Consider the following 26,271-nt stretch of genomic DNA (forward strand, 5'->3'; position numbering starts at 1 on the left):
TGATGCATCATCCTCAGTGTCACATATTCTTATGTCCTCCTATAAATCTTCAACTAGGAGGCTGTATGACAGTAAATGGAAAAGATTTTCTGTTTGGGCACAGAAAATGAATGTAGATCCATACACTGCTTCTATCCCTGTGATTCTGGATTTTCTTTTTGAGCTTTTTCAGCAAGTATCTGCCACTGCCACTGCCACTATGAGTCCAATTGGCGGCAATTTCTCATTTTCACTTAGGTTTTCCAGATACAAATTTAATGTCTCATGATGCTATGCAAGACCTTTTTGAAAGAGGCCACTCTATTGAGACCACCTCTCAAAAACCAGTGGCTTCTTGGGATTTAAATTTTGTGTTGTCCAAATTGACTTTGCCCCCCCCCCTTGAACCTTCCCACTCATCTTCTCTAAAATTTTTGTTTTGGAAGACCTTGTTTTTGGTAGTTATTACATCAGCTAGACGGGTATCGGAGCTACAGGCCTTGTCTATTAAGCCACTGTATTTGATTTTTCACAAAGACAGGGTGTCATTAGGTACTAATCCCACCTTTGTCCCCAAAGTTTGTTCTTATGCTACCTTAAACCAATCAGTAGAACTCCCAGTTTTCTTCCCTAACCACTGTAATGCAGCTGAGTACCATTTTCATCAGCTTGACGTTCATAGACAACTACGTTTTTATCTACAGCGGACTAAGGCTTTCAGGAAATCAGATCAATTATTCATTTCCTTTTCTGACACTAGATTGGGCTTACCAGTTTCTAAAGTGACACTATCTAATTGGATGTCCAGTTGTATAGCCTTTATCTATTGCTCGGAGGGCAAACCTTTACCCTACAGGATCAAGGCTCATTCTACCAGATTGCTGTTTACCTCTGCAGCCTTTCAAGCCAGGTTACCACTTTATAATGCTTGTGCAGCAGCTACGTGGGCTACCCCTCACACTTTTATTACACATTACAAATTGGATTTGGCATCCAGGGGGTAGAGCATCCTTTAGCTCCATGGTGCTCAAGAGTATTTTCCAATGAGCCACCCAAGAATAAGGCGCTAGGGACGCTGTCCCATATGTAAAAATGAAGGAGAGATCGGACTACCTAACATTAAGAAGTTATGTACTCACCATAACATTCCATGTTGGTAGTCCATCTCATCCTTCATTTTTACCAACCTGCCCTTCTGCCCCCCATTCTGGAAGATCTGGAAGTAATAATTTGGTTGCCTTTGGTTGGAGACCCTTTAGTATTGGTTGTTTTTATGGTTGTTATTCTAGTGGGCAGCAAACAAGATCTGGGGATTGTACTGGTGCGCCATGGGATACCTGCTTAGTCACGATCCAACCAGAAGTCTTCCAGCTTGTAAATCGGCCGAGTCGGAGCTGAGAATCGGCTCCAAATCCATATGTAAAAATGAAGGGTGAGATGGACTACCAACATGGAACGTTATGGTGAGCACATAACTTCTTATTCTTTGAAGTGTTCATACGATTCATCTGATGCCATGTCTGGAGCAGCAGCTACTGGTTTGTTATCGGAAGGTTTACCATGGTAACATTATCAGTATTTGCCTGAAGGTGTAAAAGGTGACATTTTGGAGTCTTCCCTTGATATGGAGTTTTTAAATGTGGTAAGAGCTGAAAACTGATTCAAAGAATGACTAATTTTTTAGCTTTCCTTTTCCAAATTTAGTAAAGGTTTCACCTGTAATTCAGGATCCTCTTACAGAAGGTAAAATAAGCAGCCTCAGGAAACTTCATGCAAGCAGATGTTCAAAAAGCTATGGCAGGGAGGCTAATAAAATAAGGGGGGATCTTCCCAAAATATGTATAGTCCAGTAAGTCAGAATGACTATCTACAGAATTTTATCCACCCTGCTCCCAACCTGTCAAACTTTTAATTCTACCCCAAAAATCTGATTCTCAGTTTCCCTCTTTGGCAACAGATAATCTGAGACAAATGGGTTCTGAGGATTATTCAACAAGGGTACAGTTGGCAGTGGAAGTTCTTTTCAGAGGACTCCTCCTCCTCCACCATAGCAGACTTCTTTATTCCCCCTAGTTATTCAACATCTGCTGACTCAAAGAATGATGGAATCTATTCCTTTTTCTCTTGGAGGGAAAGGGTTTTATTCAAAAATGTTTGTGGTACCAAAGGTAGAAGTTTGATGGAGACCAGTCAGAGATCTTTCCTTTCTCAGGTAGTTTATGAAAGTTTCAAAATGCTATCCCTACAAAACCTGTTACCTCTCATCTCTCCCCTCAACTTTTTGGTAACTTTAGATTTAAATTTAAAAGATGCTTATCACATTCAAATAGCCACAGATTTCAGGCATTTTCTAAGGTTTTCTGTATCTGGATTACACTCTTAGTTCTATGCATTACTCTTTGGGTTTTACACTGCTATAAGGGTGTTTGGAAAGTGTCTAGCTCCAATGATAGACTATTGCAGATTGCCAAATATTCATATTGTTTTTCTTATTTGGATGACTTGTTTATCTTTGCAGTCTTTTTGAAGTGTCAGGAATCTGTAACTTGGGTAAGAGATTTCCTTCTCAGACTGGCTTTCCAGGAGAATGTTCAAAAATCTTGTTTAATTTCTGAGCTGCCTTTTGGGTACATCAATTCAAAGAAGTTTTCTCCTACAATAAAAAGTAGATCTCTATCTAAATGTCTTCCTCTTTTTTTTCTCTGTCAACTACTTCAGTAAAGGATTTCATCAGCATATTAGGATTCATGTCAGCTATGATCCTCATGATTCCTCAAGCCAGACTCCAAGTCAGAAAGGTTCAATGGTACCTAAAATCTGTGTGGTCCCAGCATTGACACCCCTGACTTTTCTAATGTAATTTTGTGAAATTGCAAAAATGGATTTGCTGTGGTGGAAAGACTAGTTTTGTCCGACTCCAGATCTCCCATTCTCTCGTCCGGCTCCACTTCAGTCTGTAACAACAAATGCCTCAGACTTTGCTCAGTGAGCTGTCTCTCTTGGGTAGACAGACCAAAACACACAAACGTTAAAGAGATGTCAGTAATAAATGCACTTAACTTTCTCAATAAACTTTAGTTACCAAGACTTCTACAGTGATATGATACATAAACAAATGGGGGGTGGGGTGTCCAGATCTCATCCTCTGTGCAGATTAGCCAAGGTACCCTGGGATGTAGCTCTTCAGCACAGTCATACTATACAAGCTTCTTACATTCCATCAGAGCAAAACTTTGTAACAGACATGCTCAGGAAGACCAAGACAGACCCTTTCAAATGGAAATTGAATCAGGGTCTTCCAGAATTTGATCCAGTTGTAGGGAATACCTTGGATAGATCAAGAAATAAATTAAAAAAAAATCTGCTTCAGGAATTCTTGCAAGCAGGGCTGGAAAACAGGTATTGATCTGAAGTAGTTAACTTCATTTGGTCCTCAACCTGTGGGTTTTGGATCCGATACAGATCCGAGCTGGCAGCTTTTCAAGCTAAGATCCGAGCTTCAAGATCCTCCCCCTTACCCATACTACACTGCAACCTCCTTCCAACCCTCAGATCTCATTTGCCGCAGCTTCGCCAAGACATGATCTCTGAGCTCCAGGCAGGTAGAGTGGGGATCTCTTTGGTCTAGCTTTAACTGTGCGATTTAAGTGTGTGTGTTCGTGGTTTAGTTCTTTCACTTTGTTCCTCCCTCAGTTTTACTGCAAAAAAAATAGAGTTGTAAACTTTATCTTAATGTAGGCCTCCCCTTCCCATCCTTGGTGTGTGTGTGTGTGTGTGTGTGTGTGTGTGTGTGTGTGTGTGTGTGTGTGTGTGTGTGTGTGTGTGTGTGTGTGTGTGTGTGTGTGTGTGTGTGTGTGTGTGTGTGTGTGTGTGTGTGTGTACGCGTTTATCCAGATTACTAGTTAGCCTTTGCTTGTAGGGTGGCTATGTCAGACTCCCAGAAGCCGACTTTTTCTAAATGCACAGAGTGTGGCCATAAGCTGTCACCAGCCGATGGTCACACTCTGTGCGTCGTGTGTTTAGGGGTTCCCTAACTTACTTTGGGCTGCAAGATTTGTGCAGCTTTTCACCCTCGGGCACTGCAGGATCACAGGGCCAAGTTGATTCTGGCTGGTCTTCTCCCCGCGGAATTGGTGGCTTCTTCAGCCACGGCTGTGGCTGTACAAGCATCTGGTCCTCCTCTCCTATCCAGGACTCACACTCCCACTTCAAAACAGGGTGATAGAGAGGCCAGGAAGGAGAAGCACAAAGAAAAAGAAAGGGAAAGAGAAAAAGAGAGAGATCTCTATCAAGGAGAGGGGTCATAAGAGACCAGTGGATTCTGATCCGTCGCCCCCCCCCCCCCCCGACAAAGCGGTCTCTATGCCAGAAAACGTTCCTAGGCTGTCTTCCCCTTGGCTCCATTCTCCAAGATTCCCCCGCAGCCAGAGGAGGAGGCTTGGCCCGCTTCGAGGTCGTCCTTGCATCGGCCCTCCCAGCCGGTGTCAGTGGCGTCCTCCAGATCCACGAGAAGTCTCTCTGAAGCTGACATGGACTGGATGATGAGAAGGTGCTTGCAGACTCAATTGCAGATGGGAGTGTTGCTGGCTCCCCCTTCCTCCGGAGTGGGGAGTTTGGTTCCGATGTTCACCCCGATAGCTCCTTCTCCGATCTATCCCCAGGTTTCGGAGTCCCTGGATCCATGGAACCCCGGAGTCAGGGGGTCGACGCCGATTGTTCCTCCAACCTCGATGCTGGCCATGCCCTCGAGTTTGTCAGATCCTAACCCTATCTTCCAGAACTGCCATAGCTCGGACACATCTCCTATCTAACCTTCTCTACATCTCACCCATCTTCGTAAACTTAAGCAAGTCAAACCTTAACAAATTTACTAGCTGCTATAACAATGTAGCTAGATACAGGCTCAGCCTACAGAACCCATCACTGTCAGAATCTTCAAACATTAGACTGGCTAGATAGAACTACCCAATCAACTCCAGTATAACCAACTCATAGTTATTCATAAAATCCTCTACCAACCTAAAAGTACACCCATTCTGACTAATATTATCACCCTCTACAGCAAAGTAGCATCCCTCTGCTCATCCAACAGAATGCAAGTACAATCTGCCAAAGCCAACACCTCAACCGGAGAATCATTATTCTCCAACTCTGCTGGAAAAAAATGGAGTGCACTCCCCGCAGATCTTACCACTACATCCTCCTTACCCCAATTCAAAATATCCCTAAGGAAACAGCTAAACAGGCATTGGCTATGTCCATGTCTAAACCCAGACTAACCCAAAAAAAAAACACAACTCACATAGGAGAAATACCCAATAATAATAACCTCATGAACCTATATGTTTAATCTTTCTAAACGTTTCTCTACCCAGACTATATACACTTCTCAACAACCATTAGAGCATTATTATCAGGATGATAACTTGTTATACTAGCCACTCTTAAGTTATGTTTTCAACCATTCTACATGAAATTTCTAACAACTTCCCTTCTTAACTAACCACCTTTTTTTCTCTTGATTGTCATCCTTAAAATCAGTCTGTGTAAACATTTCATTCTATGCTGTGAAATGATTTGTGTATGTATTTCATACTATAAACCTACAATGCTGCTAAATTTCAATGTAACCATGACTATATATTGTCACTTACTTTTTACATTTTTAAATTTCAATGTAACCATGACTTTAGAGTGTCACTTTTTTGCACATGTGGAGCTTTACTCCCCTGGCCTCCGCTGAAAATGGACATGTATCCAGTTGGACTTTCCCAGTTAAATGTAAAATAAATAAATAAATTATTCTCTGTCCTTTCTTTTTCCTCAGTCAAGGTTCATCTTTCAACCATTTCAGCATGCTTGCCTATGTATCCTCCTCTTTCATTGCACTGTCATGATAAGTAGTTTTTGAAAGGGGTTCTGCATATTCATCCACCTAGAAAGCAGGTGACATACTTTGGATCTTAATTTTGTTTTGAAAACTAGCACTTGCTCCATTGGAACCAGCTCATAGGCTGATTTGAGATTCTTACCACAAAAGCAGTGTTGCTTATTGCTGTGACTTCTGCAAGAAGAATGTCTGACTTGCAAACTTTTATGGTGGGTCAGCTTTGATTTCTTTGAAAACAAATCTTTCATTTATACTTAAAGTGGTATCTGAGTTTACTTTATGCCAAGCTGTCAGTCTCCCTGTCTTCTTTCCAGAACCTAAAAATAAGGGAGAACGGGTTTTTCACACACTAGATGTTCACGGACAACCACACTACCATTGTGACAGAACTAAAATATTCATAAATTTTGATCAGTTGTTAATTTATCATTTAGTTAAGGAAAAATGGCAACCCGTGTCAAAGAAAACAATTTCCAAATGGTTGCCCCATGCTGTTTCCTTTTGACCAAGTCAAATCCTGGCAGGATCAAGACGCATTCTACTAGGCCCTTGGCTTCTTCAGTGGCTTTTTGTGAAGTGGTGGATTCTAGAAGTATTCTCCAGAGGCAGCCACTTGGTCTTTGTACATTACTTTTACAAAGCACTACAAGTTAGATCCCTTTTGTCATGTGCAGAGTTGGCTTTGTTTGGACCATTTTCATTGCTCTTCTTCCTCCCAGTCAGTATAAGTACTTGTATTCTGCCCATATAGCTTAGGCTTCTGTAGCAATTTTCTAATGATGAACATAGTGCAGCAGTGTAAGCAAACTTACAGTAGCAGTCGAAATTCAAATAAGTCATTGCTGCAGTAGCCACTCCCTCCATCCCCTTACATGATTTTTGTTTGCCAGTGTGAGGAGTTTTGTTTTTATATACGTGGCACTGAACTTAGTCAGGATTGGACACTCAAACCATTGATTTTTCTCCCCTACCTGCTTGAGTTAACAGTGTTCTTGGTACATGGAAGGTATCCTTAAGCTTTGGGGCAGCTTGGCCACCTCTTATGTCTTGTGCAGGATATAACTCCTATAACTTAGGCTACTGCAGTGTCAATCTATTTGAACATCTACTGTTATAGTAAATTTGCACTTGTACTAGATTATAAGTAATAAAAATGTTAGTAATATATCATAATATTTACAGTTATGGAAACACAGTAATTGGGTATAGTACTGCTGTTGTTTCCAGGGGATTCAGTGCTTGTCAGCATAGATCAAGATCTGTGGATCCCTGGTATATTTTGCACCCAGTGCCTTTCATATTGCCATTTATCTTGCTTAGGTGCTGAGTGCCAAGTGGATGTTTTATGCTTCATAATGCCTTCTTTTAGGTATTGTAAGTTCTACAAGTTTCAAAACTTTCAGAACAACACAGACATTATGGTGAGAGTGTTGTTATTATTGTTTATAATTTCAACAACTCATTAAGTAACTTAGATCATTTTCTGCACCTGGACAACTTGGAGATCTGGGTGATCACTGAAATAGTATTCACAGAAATGCCATGCATGTCTCAGATTCCATGGTTGAAAATTTATAATTTGTTTCTGACCCATGTGGATTGGGCAAAGTATATTTAGCTGTTTCAGGGGATGCATTTGGATGTATACTTTAACTTGGGTGTTTGATTTCCAAATGAGGGGATATGTTTCAGATATCATGATTTTAATGAATGACGTTGAGTGCATTATTGTGGAGTGCTGCTTCACGCCATCTGTGTCCATCAAAGTTCATGAATAACTCCTTGTAAAACTGTTAAATATGGAGAGCAGGGATAATGCCATCATGCTGAGAGATTTTAATGATTCATATGTCGTTTTGGAAAAGTAATTAGCACTTCCTGCATTTGTTTAATAGGAAAGAACATGAAAAATTGGTTACAACTCCTTTAAGATGCAGGAATATTTGAACTATAGTGGTGACTGTCCTCAGTTCCTCTGCTTGCATCCTCATGTTTTCTCCTTAAGTCTCCTGTGGCCTTTTCTCTATTCTGTTTAACCTCTGCAACAAAGACAATATGTGAAGGTAATAGTGTAGTGGTTATTACACTTGTTTCATAAGTAGAAGGTTCTTGGTTCAATTCCTAGTGGAAGCTGTTCCTAGTGACAGCTTTGTACTGAATAAAACTATTTTCCATATCCTCACAAATGCTTATTGTACAACAGTTAACTGTACTGTTGAATTCACAAACTGGAATAAACTTCTTTATCACCATTCTGTAGGGAAGCAGTAACTATTTTTTAAGATACTCATTACCACATACTCCTATATGCCCTTGTATGGATGAAATGCATATGTGAACTAAAAAAAAACAAAAACGTAGTGGTGTTAAAAAAGTGTATACAATTTATAATGTGGAAAAGGTTGTATGAGGCTTACAAACTAAATCCCTTTCAGTGTGGTAAAGAGAGCCTGTATAAGTACAGAAATTTCTAACAGTTATCCAAGTCTCAGTTGCGTATCTCAGTACCATGTTGCAGAGGAATAAAGTCCTGACTGCAGCCGAGATGTCCTTAGCATGATTAGTGACCTGAGTATTGTAGGAGCAGACAAGGGGTGGTAAGAGTGAATGGGTGATGCTTTCTCTCTTTCTGAGCAACACTAACACTAGTTATAGGCTTGAATTGCATGGGTGTGGCAAGCAGGGCAAAGGACCAGGACACGCTCATTCATCAGAGTGGTAATACTGTCTAGGGAGCAGAGAGCGTATTGTGTATGTAATCCAGTGATGCTGTTATTGCAGGGAGAGCGACATCACTGTAACAATAGGGATCCATGTATCAGTGCAAAAAAGCATCCATCCTGCATGCATGTCTGGATGACAATTCCTAGACCTCCATTTGGCTCCTGTCCCAAAACCCATAGAATGAAAGAGAAGAGGTAAGCTGCATAAAGCTTGGGATGGGTGCTACAGACCTCGGCATCCCTTAACTGGAAATTTGAGGGGAGTCCTGTGAAATACAGACTAGTATAAGAAGTTGAGGGTAGTAGTAAAACGTTGTGTAACCACATGAGGAAACTTAGAGGTGGACAGTAGGAGTGTAGCTTCTTGATGTTTAACGATCCATCTTACTCTGCTACTGTTGAAATCTTTAACATCTTGACAAAGAAGTTCAATACTTGCTTCAGTTCCATATTGGGTGGTCTTACTCCCAACCACATTAAAGTAGCCTAATGCTCAAATCACACCTGCTAACATGGTTACAGATGTCCTCATAAAAATAAACAGCATATGTCTGTCTGTGTGTCCCTGAACTTTGGCAGCAGGCAGTGCTTGTGCTAATGCACAAAGAGATACTATACTGGATCCAGAAAACTACAGACCAGTTTGTGTGATGCACATATTTGCAGGACAGTAGTATGCATACTCTTCCAGTTAGTCCAGGCTGACACAAGTCGCATTCTTCTCAAGTACAGTCAGTATTGCTTTGCCAAGTGCAGGCCATGTCTTCTATTTGTGGTTACCTGTTTTGGAAATGTCAGAAATGTCATGGATGGAGGCTTGTTTATTTGTGCAGCATAACCATATTCTGTATAGTCCTTCAGCACTGTCTTACACTGGGAAATTATCTTCACCTTCAAAGACCTGTGTGTCACTAGGTTCATAATCAGTAAATAGAAGACTTGTTGGTAGGCAGGACTTGGAAGGTAAAGGTTGATGGACTCCTCTCTGAACCTGCTGAAGTAATCAGAGATGTCCTGCAAGTATCTCTGCTGGGCTTCTCTTTTGTTCACGATTTTCTTCTCTGCAGTAAAAGTGGGTAGACATCTGTGGATGACAAAATAAGCAGATGACTGCAAGTTAGTAATACAGTGAACTTCCTCCATCTCATCAGCATCATCCCCCTTTTTCCATTTTCTGCATGGAGTTGGGGTGTTGTGTCACCATCTCTCTTGATTCAGTGCCAGTCTCAATTCCTTCCTTCATCAATCATGCCTGTCGCAAGTCTTCTCTCACACAATCCATCCATCTCTTTGCTGGATGTCCTCGATTCCTCTTGCCTTCTTTCTGCTTTACCAAATCTTCTTCACCACATTGTCTTCTGCTTTCCTGCATATGTGTCCCCACCATCGCAATCTGTTCTGTTTGACCTTCTCTGCAATGGAAGCTGCTTGGGCTTCTGCTATGATGACTGCTTTTCTTCATCTATCCCACAGTGTACATCCTACCACCCTTGTCAGGCACTTCATTTCCATCACCTCTGTCTTCCTCATTGACCCTGCCTTTACTGTCCAGGTTTCAGTACCATACAGCAGTACTGGTCGCACCACTCTTTTGTGCACCTTACTCTTCTGCTTCTTTGGCACTCATCTGTCATGCACTACTGCTGACATGGTACCGGTTGGCTGCAGTCTCTCTGAGTCCAGCTTTGACCTCATTCAGACTTCCCATATCCTCAACCATCCATCCCAGATACTTGAAGGTGTGATCCTGTTGCATTATTTTCCCGCCTATCTTAATTCTCACCTTCTTCCGATTCCCCCATTTGTTGCCATTATAACTGTCTTACCTGTACTCAGTTTCCTTTTCTGAAGGGAAATTTCCCATATGATGCTAAAATACTGCAAGAGGGACTGAGTTATCTTGTAACAATAACCGTGACATTAATGTATTCAGCATCTTATATTTTGGGGAATGAAAATTACATTTGCTTCATACCTCTCAACCTGTTAGAGCAAGAAATCTGGACAAAGCCATAAGGAAAAATGAACAAAGGCCCAAAATAGGAACAGTTTTTAAATATTGCTCTCACAAACTTATAAAATTGATATAATAACAATTTGCATTGGCATGAATTTTCTGAAGGTTATGAAGTCTGAAACTTAAAATTATGTCATTGCTTTCAAACTTCAGTGTTTTATAATTTAACATTTACCACTAATTTGCCAGAAAACCACAATTTTATGAAAAACAGACTAAAAATATGAGGTCAAAATATGGACACTTCAAAAATGTGTACAGTTAAGAGGTATCATTTGCTTATACAGTTAATGGACAATTACAAAGCATAGACACTGATGTTAGGGTTTTGGATACATTTGCTGTTTTTTTTAATGAGCAAAGTATTCATGGTTAGAATAACAGTTGGACTGATCTATATGATTTTAAAGAACATGTTTACTTGAGCTGGTGGTGGTGTCATTCCTCCCTACACTTCTTTGATATAGCAAGACATCGATTACAGTGTTGTTTTCTGTAGACTGCTGACCAAATATCTGGTGCACCTGCATATGGTACCAGAAAAAAAAAATCAGTGGCTTCAGTGATCTGAACTACTTTTGTAGACTGAGGGAATAAGGACTCTATTATGTGTGTACTTATGTCTTGTTTTCAAGACTGTATCTGACCCCATGCTCTTGGAGAACCTTTGCCTTGAGCGTATGCTTTGGGGGCAGTACTAATTCTATGAATTTACACTTTAAACCAAGAAAAGTAATACCACAGAAAAAATAAGAGACTCCTTATCCAGATGCTGGTAGTCATCTGGAACAAGCTTCACTCAGTGCTGTATCAAAATATGTCTATTCCATCTTTTAAAAGTGATTTGGTGTCTACTTGGATGGTATAAAGTGTCAGTGTGGGTTAATGGCAAATTTACCATTAACAGTATAAGGTGATGGCCGTTAAACTCTAAATCTTCAAACAGAAGACTAAAGCAGATAAAGCTAAAGGATTACACAAAAGCAAGAATGTAAGATTAAGAATATAATTAGATTCTGTGCAATTATGAGAAAAAATGATTTAATAAAAATAAGAGAAGAAATACTAATCTGAAGTTTGTAAAGAATTAATGAGTGAGGATAACAAACTGACATTTATCAAAATGTTGTTGATGCTCTGACTCTGTATTTGTGATGCAAACATTGGATGTAGTAGAACACTGAAAATGTTGAATGAAATATAATTATCATGTAGTATTGTGAACAAGGCAATGTCTGAGTCATAAATAAAATCCATTTGAAGAGGTGTGTATTTTGCATGTGTGCATGTGATAGTGAGATTGCTTTTGGTAACAGCTTCAGAATGTTTTTCCATAATGACAGTATGTATGAAATTGATCTGAATTAGTTCCTGTTTATTGGTCAGAGGCAATTAGAAGGCTAATGAAAAAATTCACTCATGTTAATATTGCATATTTACCAGCATCAGTAATGAGTGGGTAGCTAATGGATGTTTTGCACTTTTATATAGTGTACTGAGTGATGAATAGATGAGGGCCTTATTATCTGAAAAAGTGTTTCATTAGGTGGGCTGATAGTTGATGGGTTTTGGGCTGCTGTTGAATTTATTCTTGGATTGATCATAGCACACTTGAATTGAAGGATGCAATAAGACCCCCCCCCCCCCCTGTAAGACTAAAGAAATTCTTTCATGAGAACAGTGGCTTCTTCTGTACAGAAGGTAAACAAAGTCTGGCAAGACAAAATGCAAGTCTTTTTTGAAGATAATAGTCATTACCAGTTAGAGGTTTATAGGTAAGAGTATATTGAGAGCTTTTGGTGTACATACATTCACAAAAAGAAAGAATTTCAGAAGTTGCAGAGACAGATGTGAGAAAAGGAAACAGAATGTTATTTTCATGACTGAAGTCAGAGGTCTTCCTCAGTGATGCAGTCCATTTTATAACTACTATTTTGATGACTGAAATACTAATGAAAACTAGCACTGTACGCTGACTACAAAAGTATTGTGTTTTATTGGATAATTTACACTTAGTAATAGTAATAGATGTAAATGTTTACAAGAAGGGTTTAAAATTTAAGATTGAACCAAATTCATTAAGAAGCTATTTATGGTACTTACACAATTATTTCTTTGTTAGAAGAAATATAATATTTTTATGTTAAGAATATGAAAGACTGTTTAAAGTACAGAAGAAGATTTTCACAGTAAATTAATATGTAAATATTAAATGTATTTCTGTAGAAAAAAGTAATTCATGCAAGGTTTACAGAAACATGTTTTCTTCATACAAGGATTGAGCACACCTGTCTGTTGACAGAATGTACATTAATTGTAGGAAATAGAGTACAGTAGACGCTCTCTTATCAGGTCTTGCTGGGACCGGACCTTAAGCTGAATAAACACATGGCTGGTTAATCAAAAAATGCATACAAAATAGCATTTATATGTTATAAATGAGCTAGAATAACAGGATTTGTGTTAGTATGCATTTTCTAATGCATATGAAGTCTAAAACTCAAATGTCTGTCATTATTTAGCCCAAAGGAGATGGAAGTGTTGTTCTCCTCTGTTGACTTTTGCTAAGGCTATGGCAGAAATTTGATGACCGGTTAAAGAGAGGCTGGATAAGAGGAAGTCTACTACTTAGAAAAATAAGCAAACAAAAAAGAAGCTATTTAGCTGAGAGGAACCAACAAAAAAGGCCAATGGAAGAAGGACTAAATGCATTTTTAAAGCATTTAATTGTTTTGACAGAAAAATCACTCTTTTTCTCCGTTATTGGTTTTTGAATCGTTTGAATTTTAAATCATTTGACAGAAGGGTGATCTAGCCAGGGACAAAGTTGCTTTGTTGTTGAATTATAGTTGAGAGATCATTTTTGCTGTGCTTTTACATTAAGAAGACCAGATCATCAGTCTTGTAGATGAAGGTGTTTGCCTGGGCATTCTGAGTTGGGAAGCACTCCAGAAGAGCTCAAGTGTGGTCACACATTGTCCAGGGGGCACAGGAGTTAGATTTCAGCTTTTTCTGTTTGCTAGAAATTAGGAGCATTTGCTCAGCGCTACTTACTGTGCTGTTGGCAGTGCCGTGTACATATACAAATGCTTAGACAGTAAATTTACCCATAAAAGCAGTAGTAGGACTGTAACACTATGAGGCATTATGCAGAGCTAAGCTTATAGCAGCTGGCTTGTTTGTCGAACAACACTAACAACATACCCTAGCACCATCTACACCTTGCCCCCAACCCTAGAAACCACTCCTAGGAGACCTCTATAAAAAATAGCCCTTAAACCATAACAGTTCACCCTAATGCAGGTCTGGACAAAATGGATAATTTCCAAATGTTTCAGTGGCCAGCTTGTTAGATACGGGCATCCTGAGACAATGTAGTAATTGTTTCACTATAGCAAATTGCAATGTAATTTTGTTTTTACCATGATGCTTTGAGTTGTCTTTAGACAGTGTTATATTTGTTACTTTTGCATTTTATCTACAGCAATGTTTTACAGTGCTGTCTGTACACCATAAACAGTAAAGGATTTCTATGGTTAGCCGTCTAGATCTCATGCTGTCTGTATCAGAGGCAGGACTACTTTTTATAGTTATTGTTTTCCAAACATCCACCTTCAGCAGACAGACCATACATTTATCTTTCACTTTGGTATTAAACTCTGCAAACACTGGATTTCTTTTGCAGTAATATGTTCAAACATTTTTTTAAAACTTATTCATACTAGTGTTGCTGTTTCTGTAATACCCTCTAACCCACATCATAAGACTGAGGCACAAACAGAAGAATACATCCCAACTTCTCTGCTGTAACCGTCCACACTTTAGCATTTATTTCTAGGCCAAAGGTAACCAGGGATAACTTCTGGGGTGTTTAATTGTAGCCACATGCTGAGCCTATGTGGTCAGAATGGCCAACTGAGTGACACCTTTAACTTAGGGTTGGATTTAGCCCCATATTTTGCTTATACATAGGTAAACATTTCAGTCAGTGGCTTTCTATCTAAAATAATACTAATGTAGTCCTTACCAGTTATCTACGTAACATTTTATGATTTAATAACATTTCTGAGTGACACACTGTTTCTGATTTCTAGAGGTAGCACTCCAGTTATTGTCGAATTTCTATCCAAACTATCATTTGAGACTAACTGCAGAAATTAATACTTAAAACTTTCCTATGAGAAAAGTGATATATTACATAATTCAAGAAAAATGAGCAGGATAAACATATGATTTTTAATAATCAATATTGTGAAAAAAGTGTGTGTTTTGGGTGTGGTGTTTGTGTGCATGCATGTGCATGTCAGCATCAATCCCCTTTTCCCCATTTTTGTACATGGGGGTTGGGGTGTTACATTAATAATAACCATCGCCAACAGACCGTGTTCACACCACTGGCACATAAACATTAACTAAATCATTAAAATTCCTGCAATAGCTTAACATAAACTTTTAGAAAAGGCTAGCAGGTCTAGTATCATATACTCACTATTTTAGATAAGACATGCCCCAGAATAGGTATTAAATTAAGCAGGTAGAAGGAGGAAAGGGAGCAGTTCAGATTTACATTTGATAGGTCAGTTACATGTAGAATTATAGTGTTTCTTGTCCATCTAGCACTGGCATGGGGGAAGACTTCAAAACTCTGGATGGTCCACTTATGTGTGCTCCGTGGTACTTATCCAACTGGTACTTGTCTTACTGTCTGTACTCAGTGTAAAATCATTTTCCCTTTGAGGGCATGTAAGTATCATCTATTTATCAAAAACTGAAAATAAATAAATATAGTTTTAGACAAGTTGGTTGTTTACTGGCAGAACTGGAAGAATCTTATGAGAACTGATCTTTAGCTGTAGTCTCAACAACTGCTCAGTGATAACTTTCTGATGGAAGTCTTAAAAGTTTATGTCTTGCAACCAAAAGCAAATAAAGCAAGTGTTTTTTTCCTGTTTTTAGTTTGCAAGAAGCTGACGCTTGCCATTTCCCTTTAATTACACTATTTTCTGACTGAAATCCATACTGCCTTTGGGCTGCATGACTATGTCAATCCTAGAAACACTTGGCACAAAGAATAATAATGATAATAAATAAAAAACAGATGAGCTACTGCTGTAAATAGAATCAGTCCAGGAAAATAAAGCAACCAAAGTGGTCATGTTAGGACCTGGTTGTACATTTTAAAACAGCTATATGTTTATAAAGTACTTCAGTCACATGGAATGTATAACTCTTATGAAACACCCTCCGACCAAGTCTCCTCAATGGGAAACTTGCAGCTTTGCCTCCGGATTTCCTAGGTGGCTCTATTCCTGATTTATATACTAAGAAATACCATCATGTTAGCTTAGACTAAGGTTGACACAACAGTCTTGGTGCTCAGGAAGAAAGGCAGGATTTTTTTTGTCTGGGCAGGAATTGGGTCATTTTGATCAGAAGTTAATCAAGATGGATTCTATTCTCTCTGCAGATGTCATAAATAGGGCTTTTACTCCTCAGATCTTGTTGTCCATCCACCAGATAAAGGAGTCCAAAGCAGTGGTTGGGTTAGGGAAGTATGTATTTCAATCCTCCATCTTGTTTTTGAGGGCATTAAATGTCCTAAACCATGTGTCATGCTTTCAAATGAACATCAGTAAAATGCTGCTTTTGGTGGAGAAATTACCAGATGGCTGTGGGCAATCAGTTCCAACCTCCAAAAAGGTTAATCTCATACCTACAGAAGTTTAACATTGATGTGGTCTTGGTGAGTGCCCCAGCAAGATCACCTAGGGTGAGCTAGCAGGGCTTAGGCAATTGTTCTTTTAGCAAAACATTAACAACAGTAATAGAGATAAGGGAAATCATTGCCAGCCAAGGAACCATGGACAGTTCAAGAACAGTCGGGCAGGACTTCTGTGATGATTTACTTTTGATGACAGTTAGGGGGAAATTGTCCTTCCACGTCAAATAGTGGTTCAAGATTCAGTAGTGAAAAGTGTGGTGGGGCAATAGTAAGAAAAATCTTTCACCCCAAATTCCACCTAAACCAAGTCTTTATCCAACACCCCAGACCACTTTCAGACACAACAGGCTCTGTTAAGGCATCACCTTCCTAACGAAAAGAGCCATTCAAGATGTTCCACCAGAGTGACCAAGGTTACTTCTCACAATACTTTTGTTGTCAGAAAGGACACAGAACCTTGGGCTTATTCTTTTTCTCAATAACCTAAACTGTTACATAATAATAGAGAAATTTTGAATACTCCGTGTGAATTATCTTCCTATCTATGAGAATAGGAGACCGAGTGCAATGATTTTGAACTCCAGGACACCCGCCTTCATGTAAAATTTGCCAGAGTCCAGGAGGTATGTACTGTCTTGGCTAGGCACCAACCACTGTCAGTTCAGCAACCTGTTTTCAGTCTTGCGATAACCTTGGTGTTCACCAAGGTCATGGCAGCAGCAGCAACTCACCAGAGACTACCAGGGCCAATGTTTTCATGTATTTTGACAATTTGCTGATTACTGCACTATCCGGGGAACAAATAACAAATCAAGCAGTTTTTTCTGATCACTGTTCACTCTTTTGGGCATCATTTCAGTACTCTGAAATCAAAACTCACACCTGCTCAATGTATTGACCTTTCTAGACTATATTTTGAACACCAGGGCATGCTGAGCATTTCTGATGCAAGAGAACATCACCACCCCAGCAAAACAGCAAAACGCTTATTTGGGCCAGCAGAGTTTATTCCTGGGTTACATGGTAGTAACTTAGTGACTATTTTTTGTGGTACTGCTTTCATATCTGCATGTGAGACATTTGCAGTAGGTGATCAGACTGTAATGGCAACAATGCAAGCAGTTGCACCCCAGAGGGTTACAGTGCCACACTGGTGCATTCAGTATCTACAGTGATGGCTGAACATTGCCAACATCTCCATTGGCAAACTGTAGGTAGGCTGGAGCATTTACAGGGCAGAATAATTCAGGGATACTGATTCTTTTAGTAATCAAAGCTGCAAATCAATGTTTTGGAGTTCTGTGCCATCCTACGTTCCCATAATAAATGGAGTTTATTCCTTCTGGTATGCAGGGAAGCTGTCAAACTTTGTAACTGGACCATTTTCCATTATTTATTTTTGGTGGCAGTACACTTACTAGGAAGCTCCAGCATTTTACTGGACAGTCTGAACAGGAACCTTCTCCCCATAAATATTCCCTAAACAAGAGAAAGGTTAACAGAATCTTCCACAAGTGTGGCCAGCTAGATCTGCTTGTTTTGCTGTCAAGATGTGAAATTCAGTAACTTAACTCCTTCATCACAAGGAGTAACAATATATTGAGGGCCTTCTCTATACACAACATCCATTTTACTCATCCTAAAAGTGGTCCAGAAGACTCAGCTGTCAAAATTAGAGATATTAACAGTGACCTCTTATTGGCTCATATACATTGGCTTCTGGCTCTGTACACTCTGAAAGACATCTGTCAGACTTATTCCATTCAAGATCCTAATATCTCACCACTCTGAGGTACCACACCCAGGTATTTGTGCCTTCAAGTTGTAAGAGTGACATCTTGTTTGAATCTGGTCATCACCCCTCATTCCACTGACATACTAATGGAAATATTATCATCCTCTTAAAAACCTTCAGCAGGGAAGACATGCAGTAAAAAAATGGAAATGATTTGTCACTTGGGCAATCAGGGAATGCACACAGTATCAATTAGCACCCTTAGAGCAGATTTTGAAGTACTTGGTAGAACCGTTTGAATATTAATCAGCTCTTCCTTTATTAAGGTACATTTGAAAGTGATCCACTTTTCATCAAAGGCAAGACCTACCTTTATTGACAGCTGTGAAGAGCTGTGGGGCATTCCTAAAGAGGTACTTTCAGCTTAAGACTGACATTGAAAGACCTTGTACCAACCTTGTAATTTCTGCTTTATGCTGGAAGTGCTGACAAAGTCCCTGTTTGAGCTAACATCATCATTATCAGACCTAAAAATGTTTGGAATTATAGTCCATTTTGGTAAATTCCCCTACCTGACCTTCCATAAAGATACACTAACACTAAGGATGAGCCCCATTTTCATTCCAAAAGTAGCAACCACAAACAATTTAAAACCAATCCATTGGCTATCCATTTTTCCCGAATTATCAAATAGTGCCTGTATATCCAGAAGATACTAAGATTCTCCATTAACATTACTAAAGATTTAAAAAAATGGATCAGACATTTGTGTCTTCTGCACAGGAAAGGTCTCCAGGTATCAAAAATAGCTTGTCAGGATGGATATCAGATTGCATAAAATTGTGCTACATCACAACAGATCCTGATCTGCCACAAATACCTGAGGCATACTGTATTCTACAAGACCAATAGTCAAATTACCAGTTTTCTAACAAATGTCTCTCTGGATGGCATTTATGTTATAGGAGTGTGGTGAATACTTTTGTCATACATTACAAACTAAAAATTGCATCCAGGATACATTCTTTGTTTGAGACTACTGTGAACAAAATAATGCCAATAGCTGGGGGGACCCTGTCCTCATCATTAGCAAAGATGGATCACTTCTTCCCAGATACTAAAAGGTATGTAATTATTCAAATGCTAAATCTGTCACACTTTGGTAACGTACTGCTACCCAACCATCCCCTAATGGTGCTTGTGGCACCTAGTTGGTCTTCTGTTATTCCTCTCCATCAAACAGCTGATACTAGTGAGTGCTGCTTTGTTCTGTATTTCTTCTTTATTGGGGTTACTTGCATTATATATTCTCAGGGTACCAAAGAAGCATATCACATGCAGCTCTAAAAATGAAACCTGAGTAGCATTATGAGAATAAATGGAATTAAGCAACTGTCTCAAGAATTTCCAGGAGTCAAGCAGTTCTAATGCCTTCAGCATATACTCCAAATGTTACTAAAGATACACGCAGTTATCAGAGAGCTAGCATATGTCTGGTACATAACTTTCCTTTTTTCTGGTCCGTTGTAGGCGATAATTTGCAGCTCCTTTGGCAATGCATAGGAAAGGTCACCAGGAAACTGATAAGAAGCCTAAGTAAAGATTACATAAGAGTTACTTGGGAAATGGGTGGTGCAGAGAAGAGCAGAGCTATTAAGGTGAGACAGTAATTATAGTTACTTTCTGTGTTGGTATTTCCATTTAAACCTAGAAGAGAACAGCACAAACAGACATTTGAAACTGATGAAAGCTTGGAGGCATACTATGTTGGTGTATGAGGCTGAAATGAGAAGGGAAAGGTGGTGGTATTCTGGTTGGCTTATGAACTTGAATTTGTGCAGTTCTTGCTTTTGGAAAGAGAGAGATTAGATTGTATAACCTGTAACTGTATGCTATCATGTCATGCAAATGGTCAACATGATATTCATAAATTGCTTACTTTGGAGCTCTGTTAAGAAACAAAAGTGATATTAAATTTCCAAAGCATAACATTAAAATGGATTCAAGTTGCATGAAAATCAAAACAATATTTAATAGTCTAATCATAATCAGAAAACTACTGCTGAGTTTTTGAAGTTTGCATTAATTCAGTTTTGTGTTTTGATTGCTATCATTAATATAGTTGCATGCATTCTAATGTGCTCTTTGTATTGACGTGGCACATGTTCTTAACATTTTATGGGAGTGGGTGGCTGAGTGGAGCAAGGTATGATGAGTGGAAAGTAAGGACGACAGAAGATAAGGATGTGGATGATTCCTTGTGTTCCATACTTACTGCCATTATGACTAGTCATTCATCATCTGGCTAATTTTAAAATGCTGCAGCAGTATGCCCTAGCAGAGAGTGGGTTATTATAGCAATAACCCACGCCTGGTTGTGGGTAATGCTGGATTTACCCACGGTTGGTGTGGTTTGGTCACGAGGACGAAGCCCAAGTGGCCAAACAAAGCCAACCGTGGGTAAATCCAGCATTACCCACACCCAGAAGTGGGTTATTGCTATTATACAATGACATTATTTAAGAAAAAAAATAATTATTTTTCTTAAATAATGGCATTGTATAATGCCTCCTTGCTGCCCTTCTGCAGCTGTCTGGTATTCTGCGGCAGTTCTGACGTACTGCGCATGCATATGCCTACGCACTACATTTAACATAGTGAGACAGTTTTGAAAAAAGCAACGGAGAAAGCAAGATCTCCGTTGCTTTTTACAAACTGTCTCGCTATGTTCAACTCCTTTAACATAGCGAGACAGTGTGAAGCAACGAAGATCTTCCTTTCTCCGTTGCTGTAAAAAAAGAGTTATAGTAATGGAAAAAGCCCGGGCAACCGGACCTTTTTCCATTACTATAACTCTGATTTACAACGTGCACGCTGATTCGTCAGCATGCACGTTTTTGAATATTAATGGGGGGGGGGGGTCGTTGTATAATATTTTTTTATCCATGGTGGAGGGCATTTTGTCATGCGACCCAGATGCATTCAAATATGAATTAGCCATGACATGGGTGTTGCTGTTATGCACCAGTTATTTTAAAAATAAATGTCTTCCTAGTTTGATACTGTAACAGTGTCTTATAAGGATGTTCCCATTTTGTCTCTCTGAGATGATGTGATTCAGCAGTAATGAACTAGTGCTCTATGTACTATGTATGCAGTCACCCATGCTTATGACAACATGTTCACAGTAAATCAAACTAACATGCTTGCAACTGCTGTAAGTGTGGTGTCAGGGACAAGAAATGAGGAATGTTTTTAATGGGCTGGACAGTGTGTTTCTAGCAAGTATGCCTGTAGTTACGTGTGCATCATTGCTTCAAGAGAAACAACAATTTTAAGAAAAATAGTGTCAAATTAGTTTTGCTGCTTAGTGGCGGGCGCACGTTGTATTTGTTTAAAGTATTTGATAGCCATACTGAGTTCTGTTTCAGTGCACATTGGTGTGCGATACTGGGCTTTACCTCTTCTTTGCAGTACACTGAACTCTTCCATTGTATATTACAATTCCATGAGCAGCCACTCCTGTGGTACCCTAGTCACATGTTGTTCTAGAGAGTTGCAAGGTTCACATAGCAAGTTCAGGAAGGAGTAGTGTGCTTGCTAGTTCACAAGTGTATGTCTTATTTCGAGTCTTTTACATAAGCAGAGTTTGACAAATCAAGCCTCTCTTCAACTTCAGGTTGCATTAATGGCAACTGGATATATGGAAGATATTGAAATGGTTTACTGCAGAGAAGCTGTCATGTCATTTCAGTGAGTAACCTTTCACTTTATGATCTATTTTTTTTTTTAAATAACTTCGTTCAATCCTTTTCCATTATGATAGAATGTTCATCCTTGATGCAGTAATCTTTCTTATGCTTGCAGTTGTGAAACTGGAAATGCAGTTAATTCCAAGATAATTACAAAAAAAAAGTACGGTCAAGAATTTAGTAAATGCAATAAGGGTGAAAAATTCTGAATGTCAAAGAAAGGAATCAGTAAATCACTTCTACCATATTCAACACTTTTGTATATTTCAGCCTTTTATGAGGGTTATAACTAAACTTGTCTGTGGAAATAATAACTTCCTTCCTTCCCTGTACCCAGTTGTCAGCTTCAACTAAAGGTTTACTTGCCCCTGAGGTTGCAACACACACACACACACACTCCTAGTACCATTAGGCGGGCTATCCCAGCTATCCTTCATGATATTTACAATGTGTCAAGGCCACACATCTGTTAGCTGTTCTTAGAGCTTTGCTGATTATAGCATGTATAAGATTTATATAAAACATAGCAAACTGTCAATTTTTATATTTTAGATGTGCATTTACAGCTTGCTTGTGTAAAATATATATAGGTTCATAGGATGATACTAGGCTTTTGGCCCGGAGGCCCTTATAAGCCTAGCCAAGAATTTCGCCCATGTTCCCTCAAAGTCAGCACCTGATAGCTATCGATGGATAGATATAGATATATGTGTAAAGTGTTTGAAATAGTGTGAGTATGTGAGTATAATTGTGTTTGGTGTTACACCTGTTGCAGAGATGTTTTGGGTTACATTGTTCTGGTTACAGGCTGGAGAGGAAGGGAACAAATGTCAGCTGCTAAGCAGTTAACTTCACTTGTGAAATGGCAGTGATTAAAAGAAGCATACCTGTTAACACCTGAGATAGTTATTTCACAATTGAGATGACAGAAAGAAGGATGACACAAATATTTCCACAAGTGATCACAGTTCCCAAATGTTATCCACTCACAATGACAAGAGTTCTGTTACCTTTTGACAGCTGTAATAGAAAATTGTTAATGATAGTGATATGCTTGTTGTTCAGTTTCATGCCTTTGTGGGGGAATGGAGTAAATTGACACGTTGCTTATGTAAATGTGTTCATAATGGACATGCAGGTCATTTCACAGAACTGCTATCACATATAAAATTAAAAATTCAGGTTCCATGGGACCAGCAAATGTTTACTTATTTGTTTCCTATACAAATCAAGGAAAAACAGATTAAATCCCTGTCAGCCATGTTAAATAAAATGTCAGCATGTGGATGTGTCTCTGACCTTTGCCAGCAGACTCTAGTGGTATTAGTTCACAAAGGGTGGTTCATATTAGTCCCAAAACATTTTATATCCATCAGCCTTAACAGTATATTATGCAACCTCAAGGATACAATAGAGTTTATCAAAATTTACACAATAGGACTACTTCTAGGAACAGTACAAGTTTGTTATGGGAAGATTTTGCAATTTGTATCTTGTGACATTCTTTGAAGTGGTAACCACAGCACTCGATGAAGGACTGACAGTGTATACTATGTCGTGACCTTGGTGAGAAATTCTGCCCTAGTCCACATAAAGGCGTAAGTAACAAATTAATAGCATTAAATACCAGCTTATCTGTAATTCAATTAGCAAAACACTGGTTAAGCAACAGGATGTAGCAAGTCAGGGTAGAGGTTTACTGATGTATCTTGACAGCAGTTACTAGTATTGTCCAACAAGAATTTATACTGGGGTTACTTCTTTTTCTAGAGTTCATTTCAGGCATAAAAGTGATAAGTGGGCCATGGATAACAAAGCATGCTGATGACTGTAAACTGGGTAGCATATTTTCTCCAATAAAAATGGCCAAAATTCACCAAGATAGTCTACAAAAAAGACTTCAGATATGCCTGCACACTGATCAACAACTTAATTTCAGCTTTCCCAGTGTGAAAAAAGAAATTGGAAAATAACAGCTAATGATATTGGTAGCTTGAGTTACTGGCTAGTAAATACAATATCTTTATGCCAGCAAAGAAAAAATTTGGAGAATCTGAAAGAAACCCAACCAGAAAAGGTGAAGAAAAAACAGTGGTTGGAAAGAGTCCTGCAGCTATTCGGCAAAAAGCATTTGAGTCTTCAGCTTTGGTATAAGAGATGGCTTCTAGTAACTGAGTGGAAAAAATAAAGCAAATGTACTTAGATCTGATTAAAATAAATGAAACACTGAAGGAGTATACCAACTCAAATAACAAAAGGCAGGAAGACAAAAGAAAAAAACTTTAGCTTTCAGATGAACTGATAAAACTACAAAAATCAGTGTATGAAATGAAGAAAAGTCTGGTTGAGTATAAGACTTCTCAAGAAGAGCTGTTTCAAAAAATGGCAGAATAAGAAAGCTGAGTACGCAGAGAAAGTTGAAGGAACAGATTCCATTAATTTTATGAAAGCAGCCACTGGACTGGTATTCCACAGCAGGATTTGTTAATTGAATGGGAACATTGATTGTATGCTTCAATCCTTGCCATGAGAAAGCAGTAAGGTCTTTATTAGTACATATGCAATTATATCAGCAGAAACAGTTGATCCTGACAAAACTGTGGCAGAAGGGAAAGGTATTAGAAGTTGGAGACAGTGGAGTGTTTGTGTGAAAGTGATTAGTCACTGTACACCAGGCAGAAGAAAAGCAAATTTATCCCAGCAGTCATAGAATGTCATGAGGTAGGTGTGATATTTTTCCCCTTGAGGATCAAAGACATTTTTAGATGTAGAACAGGCTAAGTTGGAAATTAAGAAACCACAGCCTGAGGAAGTTTGCTTATGTCAGTAAACGAAAGCGCTAAAATTTATTTTCTGTGGCTCTGAGAGTTTTTTTCACCTTTCTGTGGTTTCTTGGTTTGTTTAAAATTTACTTGGTTTTCTAAGTTGGAAATTAAAAAAAGTTTATCCAACAAAAATGAGCCAACAAACAGAAGGGGATTTTCCTTTGCATTCTTCTGATAATAAAGTTTATAGAGACTTTGTGAAACATGTTCCAGAGTTCCAAAGGAAAATGCTTGAGAGAGATAAAAGCACAAGAGTTGACTACAAGAATCAGGAGTACCTTGGACTTGAACCAGAGTCTGGTGTTGGGAGATGAAGTTGAACAGGCAGAAGACCAGCAGTGCTGAAATTAGTGAATAAATGCAATACTATAAAGTATATTTGTGAAATATGGCTTTGCAAGAAAAAAATGGTTGAGAAAGACTAGACTTTTTTGATATTGTTATACTTATGGTTGGACTGTAAAGCGTATGCCCCACATTGTCATTAATGTTTAGAAGAACATTAAAAGTGAAAAAAGTAAATGTAAGTAAAACATTTTTTATACCTATTAGTGATTGTATAAAATATTTCATGATGTAAACTCCATGTTATATATAGTAAAGCAGCTGTGTGTAGTGTTCAGCCAGGGGTATTTTAAATGTGGGGGAGTCTTTCAGTGACTGTTCTTAGTTTCATAGGTAAGTAGTAGGCAGTTGGTTTGCAGACCTTTTCAAGTCTTGCAAAAAAAAACTATTCAAAATTGTCTGCTGATGAAGGTTAGTTCCTTTAATCAAATATTTGATGTACAATTAGTTCTGTGAAGGAACAGGAATCAAAAGGGTTGGATATGATCTTTCATGGCATGAAATGCTAGACTTAGATCTTCATGGAGGAGTCTGTAAGAGTACGGTGAAAGAGCGGTCAGTCTCTCCTAATAAATAAGATTTGTGAGGCCACTGATCTTTTTAGTTACAAATCTCTGAAGTCTCTCAAGTTGTGTGATATGTTTAGATAAATACATGCCAAAATGAGTGTTGTACTTAACAATGGGTCTGATAAGGTATAAATAAAGGGAAATTAAGACTTTTTTGAATCTAGTGGAGATGCCTTTGAAATTAGATGGGCTAGATAAAAAGCTTTCCAAACCACAGTGGAGACAAATGATAAGGAATTATCAACAAGAGTACCGTGATCCCTCACAACAGTGTCTGATTGGAGGGTTGCATCTCCTGTACAATAAGTGAAACTGTTTTGTGTACCAAAATGAATTATGCCACATTTTTTACATTTAATGTGCTACCATTGTCCTTGTACCAGCTGGTCTAAGATATGTTGGAGCAATGGTGAGTCAAGTGAATATTGAATAACAACACCCAGTCTACAGTCATCAGCAGACCTAGTTAGCCATAGGCCACAAGTGCTGACCTGAAGATCTGAGAAATATATGTTAAATAAGAGAGGCCCAAAACTAAGCCATATGGTATATACCGCTAGTAACTGTTTTGTTTTCAGAAGTGGCACCTGCTACTCTAACCACATAGATTCTGTCAGATAACCAGTTAGCTATTCATTGCACAATATAAGGATTTATATTCAGATTTATAATTCTGTTAATGCTACTTGCATGGAGAGTATTATGTGTTAAAGA

General features: G+C 38.7%; 1 protein-coding gene across 1 annotated transcript in view; it reads left to right on the top strand.

Annotated features, from left to right (window-relative positions):
• The window catches only part of LOC122797320 (cytochrome b5 reductase 4), a 1,879,111-nt gene that overhangs the window by 824,129 nt on the left and 1,028,711 nt on the right, over positions 1 to 26,271 (top strand). The gene's annotated exons all lie outside the window — the stretch shown is intronic.

This window comes from Protopterus annectens, chromosome 1.part0 (assembly GCF_019279795.1).
Source record: "Protopterus annectens isolate FY-2018-M chromosome 1.part0, PAN1.0, whole genome shotgun sequence".
Taxonomy (NCBI): Eukaryota; Metazoa; Chordata; order Ceratodontiformes; family Protopteridae; genus Protopterus; species Protopterus annectens.